This window comes from Plecotus auritus (genome assembly GCF_963455305.1).
Source record: "Plecotus auritus genome assembly, chromosome: 10".
Classification (NCBI taxonomy): Eukaryota; Metazoa; Chordata; class Mammalia; order Chiroptera; family Vespertilionidae; genus Plecotus; species Plecotus auritus.
Window position 1 is genome coordinate 40756206 of NC_137785.1, and position 13479 is coordinate 40769684.

Genomic DNA, 13479 nt, shown 5'->3' on the forward strand with positions numbered 1-13479 from the left:
GTCATTTGCTTTTATTTTTCATGATATGTACAGATATAGTACCCTTCGATGAACAATTACCAACCCAGCAGAAAGACTAAAAAACACATGTGAGGATGGTTATAATAGGTGAACATTTATTTTTTTAAATGATGCAACACTTGCCCTAGCTGGATTGGCTCAGTGGATAGAGTGTTGGCCCGCAAACTGAAGGATCCCAGGTTTGATTCTGGTCAAGGGCATGTACCTCAGTTGCAGGCTCGATCCTAAACCCTGGTCGGGGCACATGCGGGAGGCAACCAATTGATGTGTCTCTCTTACATGGATGTTTCTCTCTCTGTCTCTCCCTCTCTCTCTTCCACTCTCTTTAAAAATCAATGGAAAAATATCCTTGGGTGAGGATTAACCCCCCAAAAAAACAAATTATGCAGCCATCACCAAGAGCAGGTTCCCATTGATCCGAAAACTTCTCAGCATCAGAACTTTACCATCCAAGTGATTTTGAAATTTTCTTAACATAGCCCAAACATATTCCTAGATCTTGAATTTGGGATATTTGACTTGCAGGGCATCAAAGACAAAAAAAAAAGAAAAAAAGAAAAAGAATTTCTCTAGTTTTCTGTCTTCACACAAATCCCCATGTGCTGTCGTAATACAGGATCTAAATCCAGGGAAGGCATCTATTCCTTTTATCAATGTCATTGTGCTTTGTGTATTTTTCCCTGGGACTGGAAGGAGATGGCTGCTTCAACACTTAAAATGTTTACCAGGGGCAGCTAGTTTCATGAATTCACATCTCAGCACCATGGGGAGAGTTACTTTCGTCTCTGATCCTGAGCCAAATCTGTCAAAGAAAATGATGAGCAGCAGTTGGTAGCAGACATCCTTTCCCTCACTCGGTAGACCCTTCGACATGGTGCTCTGTGATTGCAAGTGAGAATGCACACAATTCTTGGGGCCAGAAACAGTCGCTCTAGTGCAGTGGTTGGCAAACTCATTAGTCAACAGAGCCAAATAGCAACAGTACAACGACTGAAATTTCTTTTGAGAGCCAAATTTTTTAAACTTCTTCTAACGCCACTTCTTCAAAATAGACTCGCCCAGGACGTGGTATTTTGTGGAAGAGCCACACTCAAGGGGCCAAAGAGCCGCATGTGGCTCGCGGGCCGCAGTTTGCCGACCACTGCTCTAGTGGAATTCCTAACCAGAACCCTGCAACATCTGGGAACCATTTAAAAAGCTCTGCATTTTCCTTCCAGCAGTCATACTATCCGCACTAGGAGCCATTCATTAGTAAGGAACAACTCGATTTAGGAGTTTACTCTTGAAAATAAGTCGGGCTTCACATAATAACCTCTGTGGTTTATTCCTAAATGAAACATACCCTGTGTTTCATTTGTGCCCTGGTCTAATAACACTGGTAAGCGGTAGCCCTTTAATAAAACAACCGATCAAGTTGATTGAAAGTGGCTCAGATTAGCATCGCTGTCTTCACATGAAATAAAACAGAAGGGTGATTACCAGGTCATAAACGTTTGACTTTGGTTATAAATCCAAGCCCTAAATATTTTGCCATCACCTGTCATCCTTGGTCACACACCTTTCATCACTTCCTCCCCGGCTGTTTTCGCTAACATTATTCCTTCCGTTCTCCCAACGCCTGCAGTTAATTACGCCCAGCACTCCAGCTCTTAATTAAGTGCACATTGCCTCTGCAGAACAGAATGTTGGCACTTAAAGGCTTAGGTTCTGTCCTCTAATCTGCTGTCCGCATCTAGCAGAAAGTCACCCCCAAATCGTGATTTTTACTATACCTATACTATGCACCTAATGTAGAACATTATTGGAACAGGAGAACATGTATTGCTGTCTATACAGGAATTTGCCATCTTTAAATGTAGTGATTCTTGTCTCCTCGACCCGACTGTAAGGTCCCTGTGTGCCTCACACAGGAAGGGGCACCGCCAGGAGGCTGCACACGAAGCAGGTGCATGAAAGGCACTCTAGTCCAGCGGTCAGCAGCCGGTGGTCCACGGACCACTGGTGGTCTGTGAGGTCCGAAAGGTTGGCGACCGCTGCTCTAGTCTGATGGTCTTGGGTCCTGCAATCTTTAGGAATTGGAGACAACAGCTGGAAAAGGTCACTTCAATCCATTTTATGCCTGTCACCAAATCCTGTCGTGACAGGTTTTTCAACTATTGAAAACACCAAGTGATCACTTTCTGTAAGGTTAAACACGAGTCATTGCATAGATTCCAAAATCTGTATTCAAATATAGAACAGTAATGTGATAAAGAGATTATTTGGATCATCCTGCTTTATCAAATCGCATGGAAAACTTTTCCTCGGTTAGTGGAAACTGTATAAGGAAAATGATTTCTCCTAGGCATCCTCATTTCCAGCCCCAGGATTCAAGGATCTTTGGGGAAATGCTTGTTATGGGACAAGGGCAGAACATGTACAGAGTGAGGCTGGTGTGTCCTGTAGTGGCAAAAAGTAAGGAAATGCTCAAAACAAACCACACAAGCAAACAGCAAGCTAAGTTGAGGGGATGTGTCGGAAGGGCCACAGGATCCAACTGGAAGTTTCCAGTGGCTGAAGATGGGATGATTTGAGCAACAAGATAAAGTAGTAGTAGATTATTGCACAAAGTATAACATAAATATCCATGAGTTCATATGATACTAATAAATGGTTGAGTAAATCAATGAGTGGAGGAGGAGAGACCATTCTGCCCTGCAGAAGAATTCCACATATTTCATGTAGATGCTCTTCTCCCAAGGAAACGACGCCTAAATCCTTCTCCTTAAGTGTGGGCTACACATAGTGACTTCCTTCCGAAGAACACAGCGTGGAAAGGGGGAAAACGGAGTAACTTTCTGGCGGAGAAACCTCGCAAGTACCACCACAGCCCCGTTGAGCAAGGTTAACGCCAACAGGGATGTCCATTGATTTATGTACCTTTGATATGAGGTGATAAAAGTGACATTTGCCCTTGTATTTCTTCCCCCGCAAACCCATACCCTAAGAAACATATTAGAAAAATTCCAAGAGAGGGACATTTTACAAAATCCCTGACTGCTGCTCAAAACTGCCAGAGTCATCCAAAACAAGGAAAATCTGAGAAACTGTATAAAGAATCTTAAATCAGAGGCAAAATATTAGCCATTAAGGTAAGACTAGCCTTAAGGAAACATGACTGCGGAAAGTACTGGTCATCATGATCGAGATCAGGGACATAAAAACACACACAGTGGAAAGTAAGAAAACGTGAGTAAAGTATGGACTTTAGTTAATAGTAATGTGTCAATATTGGTTCGATAAAATGCACTCTGCTAATGAAAAATGTTACTAATAGGGGAAACTGGGTGTAGGGTTTATAACACTGTACTGTGTTCACGATTTTTCTGTAAACCCAATTTTTTTCTCAATAAGAAATTGACTTATGATAAATAAATTGGCAAAATATTTGCACACACAAATTACAAAAGAAAATATACAAATTGCTGTTAAGCAATGAAAAGATGCCCAACCTCATTAGTCATCAGAGATATGCAAATTAATACCACAGTGAGGTAGCATTGCACCTGACAATACCCAGGGATATTGAGTGTTTGTTGCAACTGGAACTCCCCTTCACTGCTGAACAGAATGTAAATTGTAAAACCATTTAGGAAAGCAGTTTGAGGGGCTCTTAGAAAGTTAAACACACACTTTCCTAATGGCCTAGCAATCCAGCTCCTAGATATTTTATTGAAGGAAATGAAATCACACGTCCACACAAAGACATGTACACCTGGTTCATAGGTTGATGCTCAACCACTGAGCCACGCTGGCTGGGCTGCTTATGATTTTTTGTTTCCCATAAGACAGTCTTTCTGAGTCAGAAAATTCTTTGCAATAATGGAAAAGGCTTAGATGCGTGGTGTGCATTATTTTTATTTGTCCCCTCCTGAATTAGATGAAATGTTTTTTGTTTCCTAATATTATACTCTTCTCAGAACCAAAATGCAAAATTAATGTATTACATATTTAGTGCCTTAATAATGACATAATATTTACCGTTTGTTTTTAATAGAGTGGCGACCATTTATATAAAAAGTGAAATATGCATATAATTATTTAGATATTTTGGTTTTATTATAGCAAAGCATCTAAGTAATGATTAAATATTTAATAATTCAAACCCAAATTATTGCCTTAAAACGTATATTTCATAGCGTTTGAGTAAAATTATTTCAAACCCACCGACTACCAGTTTTTAATTTAATAATGTGCTCTGTTGAGTTTATTTCTCTCACTTATTTCGAACCTCTCTGGTAGCTGATACTGAAATTAAATGATGAGGCACCTCTATATTTTTCTACTGACACTAATATTTCAGTGGCTAATATTTTGCCTCTGATTTAAGATTCTTTTTATTGGCAATGAAGATAATCCATGAGGCCTGCTCCTTCTAGAGAACTGTTCCTAGAAGATGTATTACTTCATTATTTAGATATTATTTATTACACATTTCAAACTTTAAATTGTTTGGAGACAAGAATTACTTTTAAAAATATTTTTTCTAGGTTTTAATTCTCCACCTTGTCTTGTAAGCATTAAAAATATTCTTTAGGTTCTAATTCTCCACCTTGTCTTACAAACAGCATGAATAAATCACTCCCAAGCAGCATAGCAAAGAGAAAATAAAGGTCATAAGGGACATATTAAGGTTATTTGCTAGGACAGTTAAGAAGCATTCATACATATGAGGACAGTCTTAAAATGAGCAGCTTTCTTACCAGGGTAGTTTGCATAATTTGGAGGGCAGCATTTCTGCAGAGCAATAATACAGGCTCTAAATATCAATGCCAACACAAGAGAAAAATGAAAGTCCAACTTCATTAATTTGCACCTTCCTCCCCTCCCAAATCGGGGAATAACACCACATTCCTTACATTTGAGCAAACCATTAATCTGGAGTGTATTTTTTATATCTTCCTATTTTCCCTAAGTCTAATTAGTCACTAAGTTATGCCAGTTTTAACCTCCCAACATCTCTAGGAATCTATCCACAGATGAACAATAATCAATCTTATAGTTCATATTGTCACCTTTATGATCATAGACTCCTGCAAAAGTCTCTAAATTTTCTGCACTGGCCACATAATTGTCTTCTTACAGTAGAAACCTGATCCACCTGCTTAAAACTGACTAACTGCTCAATTGCCCAAAGACAGAGAACAGTTTTTATCAAGGTCTGTCCAGACATTCATGCTTTGCCCATAATTCCAGTCTTACTCTCAGCCTCTCCCTTTTCTGTGTTCAACAGACACATTGGGCTCCTCTCGGTTACATGCCTGGGCCTTGCTCCCTCCTGCCACAGGCCCTCTGCACAAGCTGATCCTTGGCCTGACATGCCCTTGTCACTCAAAGCACCCGTCATCCACTAACATTTGTACAGATGTCAGTTCTTCAGAGAAGAGACTCACAGTTCCCTAGAGGGGAGGAGAGGCCCTGTTTACACACCCTTTCATTACAATACCAACGTACACTTCTCACTGCTATATGTTTAATAATGTATCAAACACGTGCAAATTTGGCTCAGCATTTTATTTTAAACAACAAATATATTGAAACAAATCGTTTTTTGATGAATGAACAAATATTAGTAAAGCACCTACTTTGTTCCTGTAGAGGTAACAGGAAGCTCCTAGGAGACAAATAGTTAATGGGTGATAAATGAGCAAACATAAAGGTCACAAAGTGTGTAGAAATACTATGTCATTCTGTGGATAAGAATAAGGCATATTAAAAACAGTATCTCTGAGTTACTGACATCCTGCTCTCTGTCCGCAGCCCATAGGGCCTTGCAGGCATGTTGCTTTAGAACTTTGATTTATTTTGAGTGAGATGAGAAGTCATCAGTGTGTTAAGGGCAGGGTGTGATGTTGTCTGACTCAGTAAATAAAGTGAGGTGTTCTGAATAAATGAGGAAGGCTCACTGTGGTTGCTCCGTGGAGTACAGACTTTATTATGGAAAAAGTAGAAGCATGTAGATTAGTTCCATGGTTACTACAAAGGTGCAGGAGAGGATGTTTGGAATCTGGATATGTTTGGAAGACAGAGCTTGGGATTTGCTAGAGGAGTGGACTGGACTGGTGAAAGAGGGGGTATTGAGATGACCCCAAGATTATAACCTGAACTCTAGGAGAGCTGCTATTTGCTGAGAGAGGATCACTAACAAGGGGCACGGGTTGAGGTGGGTGGGTTTGGAGAGAGGATCAAGAATTAGTAATTATTTTAATTATTTTCTTCATGGGTGAAAGTATCTCAACACAACAAATAACTTACAGCATTAGAAACTCTCGAGCCAGAAATCATGCTCAGGGCATTCTACATTGAAACATTGACATTGTGCTCTAAAGGAATTATAAAATATGTATATAGTGGTCATTAATTTTTAAGTCATTTTTTTTAGAGTTGGCTAATAAGGCCAATACAGGGCCTGATACGAATCACTCTAGATGGTTTAAAGCTTATGGTTTTAAGTGACTATGGCAAACACAATGTTTAATTCACTAACTTGGTTATCTTGGTTTATTGTAATAGATGATGTTTGTTGAAGTTACCACAACATGATGCAATCCCTTACTAATTATTACAATAATTATTATGAGAAAAGAGGGAAAGAGTTCACATGTAGACAGGTAGCATGTTAAATACTTGAAGACATTCTAAAAGATATTCCTAATTATTATCCTCTTAATGTAGGAGCAACCAAGGGACTTTGCCTGATTCAGCCTGGGCTATAAATTTTTAAAAATTGCCTAAATATTTATAAGCGTAGGCATGCTATCCTATGTATTTGGGGTTTGAACTTATAATACTGTTTTAATTGGGAAAAACTCAGGCTGAGAATAATTTAAAGTTGCCAAGGGTTGATACTGCACATGCTACCTTGCAGGAGTTCATGACATTTATGCAAAAGAAAAGACTCCATTAACCCAAGAGGTTGATTTTTCCAAGATAGATGCACAAAAGATGAGCTCATAATTTATTATTACAAGACATCTGAAGGAAAGGGGCATATTAGCAGAGTTGTCAGGAAATAAATATAATCAGAACCCAGGAACTAGGGATTATGCAATTATTAGAAACAAAATATTTGTAACTGTTTCGGTAAAAGTGGATTGAAATGTGAGAAAGGAACAAAATGTTTCAAAAAGTTAAAGCAGAGTAGATTTGGACTTATGATGATAGCTTTAACATTTAAGGGTCTTAGAAAGTGTCATTTCTGTCTTACAACCAGAAAAATTCTGAAAAAAAGATGACTTAAACACATGAGAGAATTGAGGTGGCAGGAGAAAGAACTGCTGTAAGTCTTGAGATACAGGCAAGTACAGAGAATCACAGTGAGATCGGGTTACCATGAACAGAAGCCTCTGGAGCTAGTCACTAGGCTCTGATAGAAAAAATGGGCAACCTGCAAGAAGAGATGAGTGATGGGAACAGAGATGAAAGAATCGAAGGGAAAATGAAAGTGCAGTGGAAATGAAGAATGTCTGATGGGCTCACCAGTTGGCTGGGTCTGGCCAAGTAAAGAATGAGTTAGCTTGAAGATATGCCAATAAAAACTTCCTAAACTGAAAAGCAAAAAGGAAAAGCAAAACAAAACAAAGCAAAGCCATAACCGGCTACCCAAGAACTGTGTGACAATTTTAAAAATGATAACATATGATTAATTGAAATACTAGAAAGAATGAAACAGAAATATTTAATCCAATGAAAGCTAAGCTATTTCTAAAATTAGACACCAAACCCCAGAGAATACTTGCAAGGAAACTTAGAACTAAAATCTGTACCTAGTTGTATCCCATTCAAATTGCAGAAAACCTAAGACAAAGATGAAATCTTCAAGGAGCTGGGGGCAGGAAGATATCACATTATCTCTAGAGGAATAATGGTAATAATTACAGTGGGATTTTATCAGAAACCATGTAAGCAAGAAGAGGGCAGTGTGATATATTTTAAGCAAAGAAAGAAAAAAAACAACAACACACAAACCCAGAATTCTATATCCAACAAAATTATCCTTCAAGAGTAAAAATAGAGACTCTCTTGGTCAAACTAGGGCCAGGTGAGCTGAGCAACTGCATAATTATATATTTGATAAAAATGGGGAAGTTTGAAATATTTGGAATATATATATATAAGCTAATGTTGTTATGGTAAATCTTGAAAAACTAATTAACATCCACACTGTGACTCCATTATGGGTTCAGCTATATTATGTCTGAAGTATTTCAGTCCTAATGAACCAATCCTAATAGAATGAATACATAAGGCAGTAAGGACTTAATGAAATTTATAGTATGAGTGATCATAAAGGACATATCAGGGAAACATAAACATATCAATAGGAATGTTGATTTTTTGTAGATTAATACTTTATTGCCAGTATTAAATATTTCAAAGTGTTTTCAATGATTTGAATATTAGTGCATCTAGTAACATGAAAGAGAAATGAGGTACATGAAAATTTAAATAACATTTTCTAGTCAGACGCAGTCTCTTCTGTTTTAAGGAAAAAAGAAGTAAGAACAGCCTATCAATTAAGTGAATTCTCTGGATCCTTTAGCCACAGTAGGCTTCTGGAGGGATTGTGTTGCTGGTAATTATTGTACACTTCTAATGATATCTGAATACTTGGAAAAAATTGTAGTCTCCTAAATAATACCAGGCACTTGAAATACATAACCTGGGACAAATTTTTAAAATATATTTTTATTGATTTTAGAGAGGAAGGGAAAGAGAGAAACATCAATAATGAGAGAGGATCATTGATCAGCTGCCTCCTGCACACCCCACATTGGGGATGGAGCCCGCAACCCAGGGATGTGCCCTGACCAGAAATTGAACCGTGATCTTCTGGTTCATAGGTCGATGCTCAACCATTGAGCCACACCAGCTGGGCAACCTGGCACGAATTTTTAATTTAGCTATTATGTAATTTCTGTTTTTCATATTATGTGGCTTACAAAAGAAAACTTAGCATTACTTTTGTGCCTGATTATTAAGGTGCATGTTCAACTATATGAAACGTTAGGTAAGAATGATTGCAGATTTCAAACAAATATTCTCTCCATGACATATTTGCAAAGATCTTTCTTTTAAAAAAATCTCCAATTGTTTATGATGTAGCCTTCATTATCTAACAAACTCCTAGATTGTCATGGAAAATATTAAGAAAAATGTTTTGTTTACATTTGTTAATGTGTCCTAGTGTGTAGGTATCTGATTTCTACACTGTGCTTACAAGCTTGTAATAGATTCTGAGTCTAATATATGCATTGGAAATGAACATTAAGTTATACCCAAGACACCTCTGGAATGTATAATCTATGAAAATACCCTTCCTAAAATCATTAAGATCCTGAAGGAAGGTAATAGAAGGTGGGACATGGTGGATTATTTTGGGGAAAGGATACATTTTGTCAAAATATTTTTTCTAAAATTGCTCTTTACATTAGCAAATGAGAATACACTATCAATTACTGCTAGAGAAAATAGTCTGAGTTTGATAGGGAGATATTGTATCTTCTTTCCAGTTTATTTGAATCCATCTAGGCCTTATGAAATTAATCCTATCATTTTAATTTGGTTATCAAATAAACCTAACGTTCAAAGAATAGTTGATTGTAAAGTAAGTAGGTGTTGATTTTTTAACATCTAGGTTTTACGGTATTGTACAAGTTTTTTCAAGGGGTTGGGAAAAGCCAGTACAGGAGATGAATCAGTAAATGAAAACAGGTATTGTTAACAGATCTGGTTTGATATTTTAAAGAAATTAATGGATAAAATGATATTAAGGTCCATATTGACCCAAAATTTATATTAAATAACTAAATGTGACACATATTGAAACAGTAAGAGATTGTGTGTGCAGCCGGACTAGTCAAGCCAGCTAAGAGTGGTCCCTGACACATGGGCCAGAATCAAAACGAATGATGATTCCCTGACAGAAAATTCCTAAGTAAAAGGGAGTGGGTTAGGCCACTCCAGTTTCGCTGTGTTCTCTTTTTACCTGCAGGTTTATAGTTAAATACAGGGTGGTAATTGTGGGAAGGGGTTGCTAAAATGTGGCAGTCTGCGAAACTCTGAGTGGGCCACAGTCATTGCTGTTTTTTTAACCTGTTCACTAAGCTTGTCAACCTAAAGAACAATTTGTAATGCTTTCAGTGGCCTTGTAAGATAACACCAACAGCCCTGTCATGAGTTGGAAATCAATAAAGCATTAAAAATGCAAATACGTTCTTGTTAATATGATATAACTGTGAAGAACTTTTTAGACGTTCAATTACCATTTAACACAAAAGCCCGTAATGATTTAATTAGGAATCCTTCACCTAATTGAGGTCAAGATTGTTAGCAGTGGATGTCTAATTAGCTTGCTTACAGCAGCTATCTTTTTAGAAAACTTCCTGGATAAAATCCTTCCTTAAAAATACCCACCCCACCACCACCACCACACACACAACAAAAGGAGTGCATGTAAAAGATATTGAAATCCAACTGAAGTTTATTCCTGAGTGAACAGTATTGTGGCACCATCAGACTTCTGATTTTGACAATATAACACATAATGTGTTTATATATTGTCCTGGGCGGGGGAGCTGGGGGAAGGGACCTCAGGAACTCCCTGTAACTACTTCTGCAACTTACAGTGAGTATGACATAATTTCAAAATAAAAAGTTATTAAGAATGTATCCAATCTTTCAGAATTATAAGACTACTTGAATTTTCTACTTTCTCTTTTGAGCTCACAAGGATTATTTTAGACAATAATTGGTTCCATGAGAAAAGGCCAATTCAGTGTGGCATTTGATATAGTTCAAGTAAATACCAGTCTGGTTGATCCAAAATCCATTCAGAAGGCCTCCGATCACAGTAGCACCCCTGACAGGTGCTGCCCTGGGGTAGGGAACTCGAGTCTCTTGGTCAATCAGGTGATCTATCAACCAGCCCCACTCCCTGTCCTCTTTATGTTTTTCAAAAACTCAACCAGCAGCCACAATGTGGATAATACACTTTTAGCTAGAAAGATAAAAAGGAGCGGTCCTCTATTACACGATATTTGCAATAACATTTACTCATGGACTTTGCCATTTTTATGAATATATAAAAAATTAGGCCCTCGTTCTTGATTTAAAACTTGATTCTTACTAGGTGTTGATTGAAAACAAGATATAGGTAAAAATAAAGAAATGAGGTATTAGTCAAAATACAGAAGTATAGAAATATATTTATTAAAATGAAAAGATGTAGCTTTAAAATTCATATGAAAGAACCCTTAAAATTGCTTGAATGAGTTATGACTATAAGCCTCATAAGATGCCATTTTTATACAATGCTGACGTTACAGTAATCACAGGGGCAAGTTCTCCCCGTTAGAGGCTGTCCCTCACAAGTCAGCTGCCTGTGCCCAGTAACTGTGTGGTAAACACTTCCATTAGGGACACTTCTGGCTGGGTTCCTTTCAGTAAAGATGGCAGGTCTGTTATGTAGAATGTGCACGGTGAACTTTTGTGCCATAAAAAAAAAAAAAAATCATTTAGTTCCAGATTAGAGCCATTCCAATGAATTTTGGCCCAAAGCAGTCTACATAACTGACAATGTAATTCTAGAATCTAGGTGCTTCTAACAGGAAGTAAGGGCAGCTGAGGAGCCAGCTCTTTGGTTTTCTGAAGATGCAACATGTGTTCTAAAACCCTTTACCCAGAAAGCCAATACTGTGTTAGGTAAAATAAATCATCTGTCTAGAATAAATTGACTATAGCAGACATTGATTTCTTCACTTTAGAAAAATTATGCCAAACACATTTTTAAAGAGAGGAATTAATGATTTTTTCTCTGAATTTGTAGACCTTGTTGAAATATTTTCTAATATTTGTAGATGGTCTACTTCACTAAAAAAGCTAAGTAGAAACACATGAAATTAGTTTAGTTATTAACATGCCTTAAAAGTCACAAAATAACCACAAAGAAAGTAGTTTTCAGAGAGAATAGGTTTTATATCTTTACATTTTAATTTAAATGCAATTTTTGTTTGCTTTCTCTTGCTCTAACAATCAATTGTGAGTGAATTGTGATCTATGTGTTTTTTGTTCTATCTACCCATTTTCCTTATTCTTTTTTAAGAGTGAAAATAATATGACTTTGGTATATAAAACACATTACTGTACTGTATAAATTATCATCATCATAATCAGGAGGGACCGGCACATTCATATTTTAGAAAGAGGGAAGGTATTGGGCGTATCTTGACATTCTCTCTGTGTCTCTTCATCAAAGGCATATTCAAGTGGGCACTAAGGCTAGAGGACAACAGCTCTTTCCCGGGACACCTGCAACGGCAGTCATTGTTGCCAACCTTTCAAACGCTTCTTTGTGTCCTAGTCCCTAAGAGCTTGTCTTTTCCAAGCAGTACTGGGAGTGTAGCGGATGGAGAGAATGCCTGCTTACAGCAACCATTCTTGTTAAAGGCAGAGGGCCCTGACTGGGTTCACAGAAGGCATATCTACACCCCTTGTCACACAGTTTGGAGAACACAGAAGGGCAGCCCTTAAACTGCAAATAATTTAAAATTATTAGGGGCAATTAGGAAGTGAGGAGAAGTGGAGATAAATGAATTGAGAGAAGCCACCCAGATGGCTCAAGTCTAGGTAACTAGATGAGGGGTGAAAGGGCATGGAAAATCCCTAGTAACAGTCACCAAAGAATATCTTAAGGACGTGGGTGCCCAGTGTTCAGTGTGAAGTTGTGACTGCTGTTCCTGTGTGTCCCCATTCTCGGTTTCCCAGAACCCAGTTCTGTAAGACCACTAACTAACTACACAGTTGCCGTATGTGAGGCTTGGCTGTGTTTCAGGGATTGTGTCGAAACAGAGACCTTGCTCTGAGTTGATGCATGGGGAATGGAGACTAGAAAACCCAGAACAGTGAGGTGATCTGAACACATAAAGAAAGACTGGGGAGCCAGTGGTGACCGGATGTCACTGCCACTCAGGAAATGGCACACATGTAGGGCGGGGGGGGGGGGGCGGAGGAGGACAGCATTTTGGATATGCATTAAAATTGGACTTTACTGCCCTACCTGGTTTGGCTTGGTGGATAGAGCTTCAGCCTAAGGCTGAAGGGTCCCCGGGTTCGATTCCGGTCAAGGGCACATGCCTGGGCTGCAGGCTCGATCCCCAGTGTGGGGCATGCAGCAGGCAGCCAATCAGTGATTCTCTCTCATCATTGATGTTTCTATCTCCCTCTTCCTCTCTGAAATCAATAAAAATATATTTTTATAAAAAGTAATAAAAAGTAAAGATTGGACTTTACATGTAAGCCAGTGTTTCTGGCGGGAGTGTACCAGCTGGTGTGTGTTACTAGTACACAGGACACGGTGGACAGAGAGTAGTTTACTCAGTAAAACCGGGCCAGTGAAATTGAGGCGAGAGGCTGTGTGGC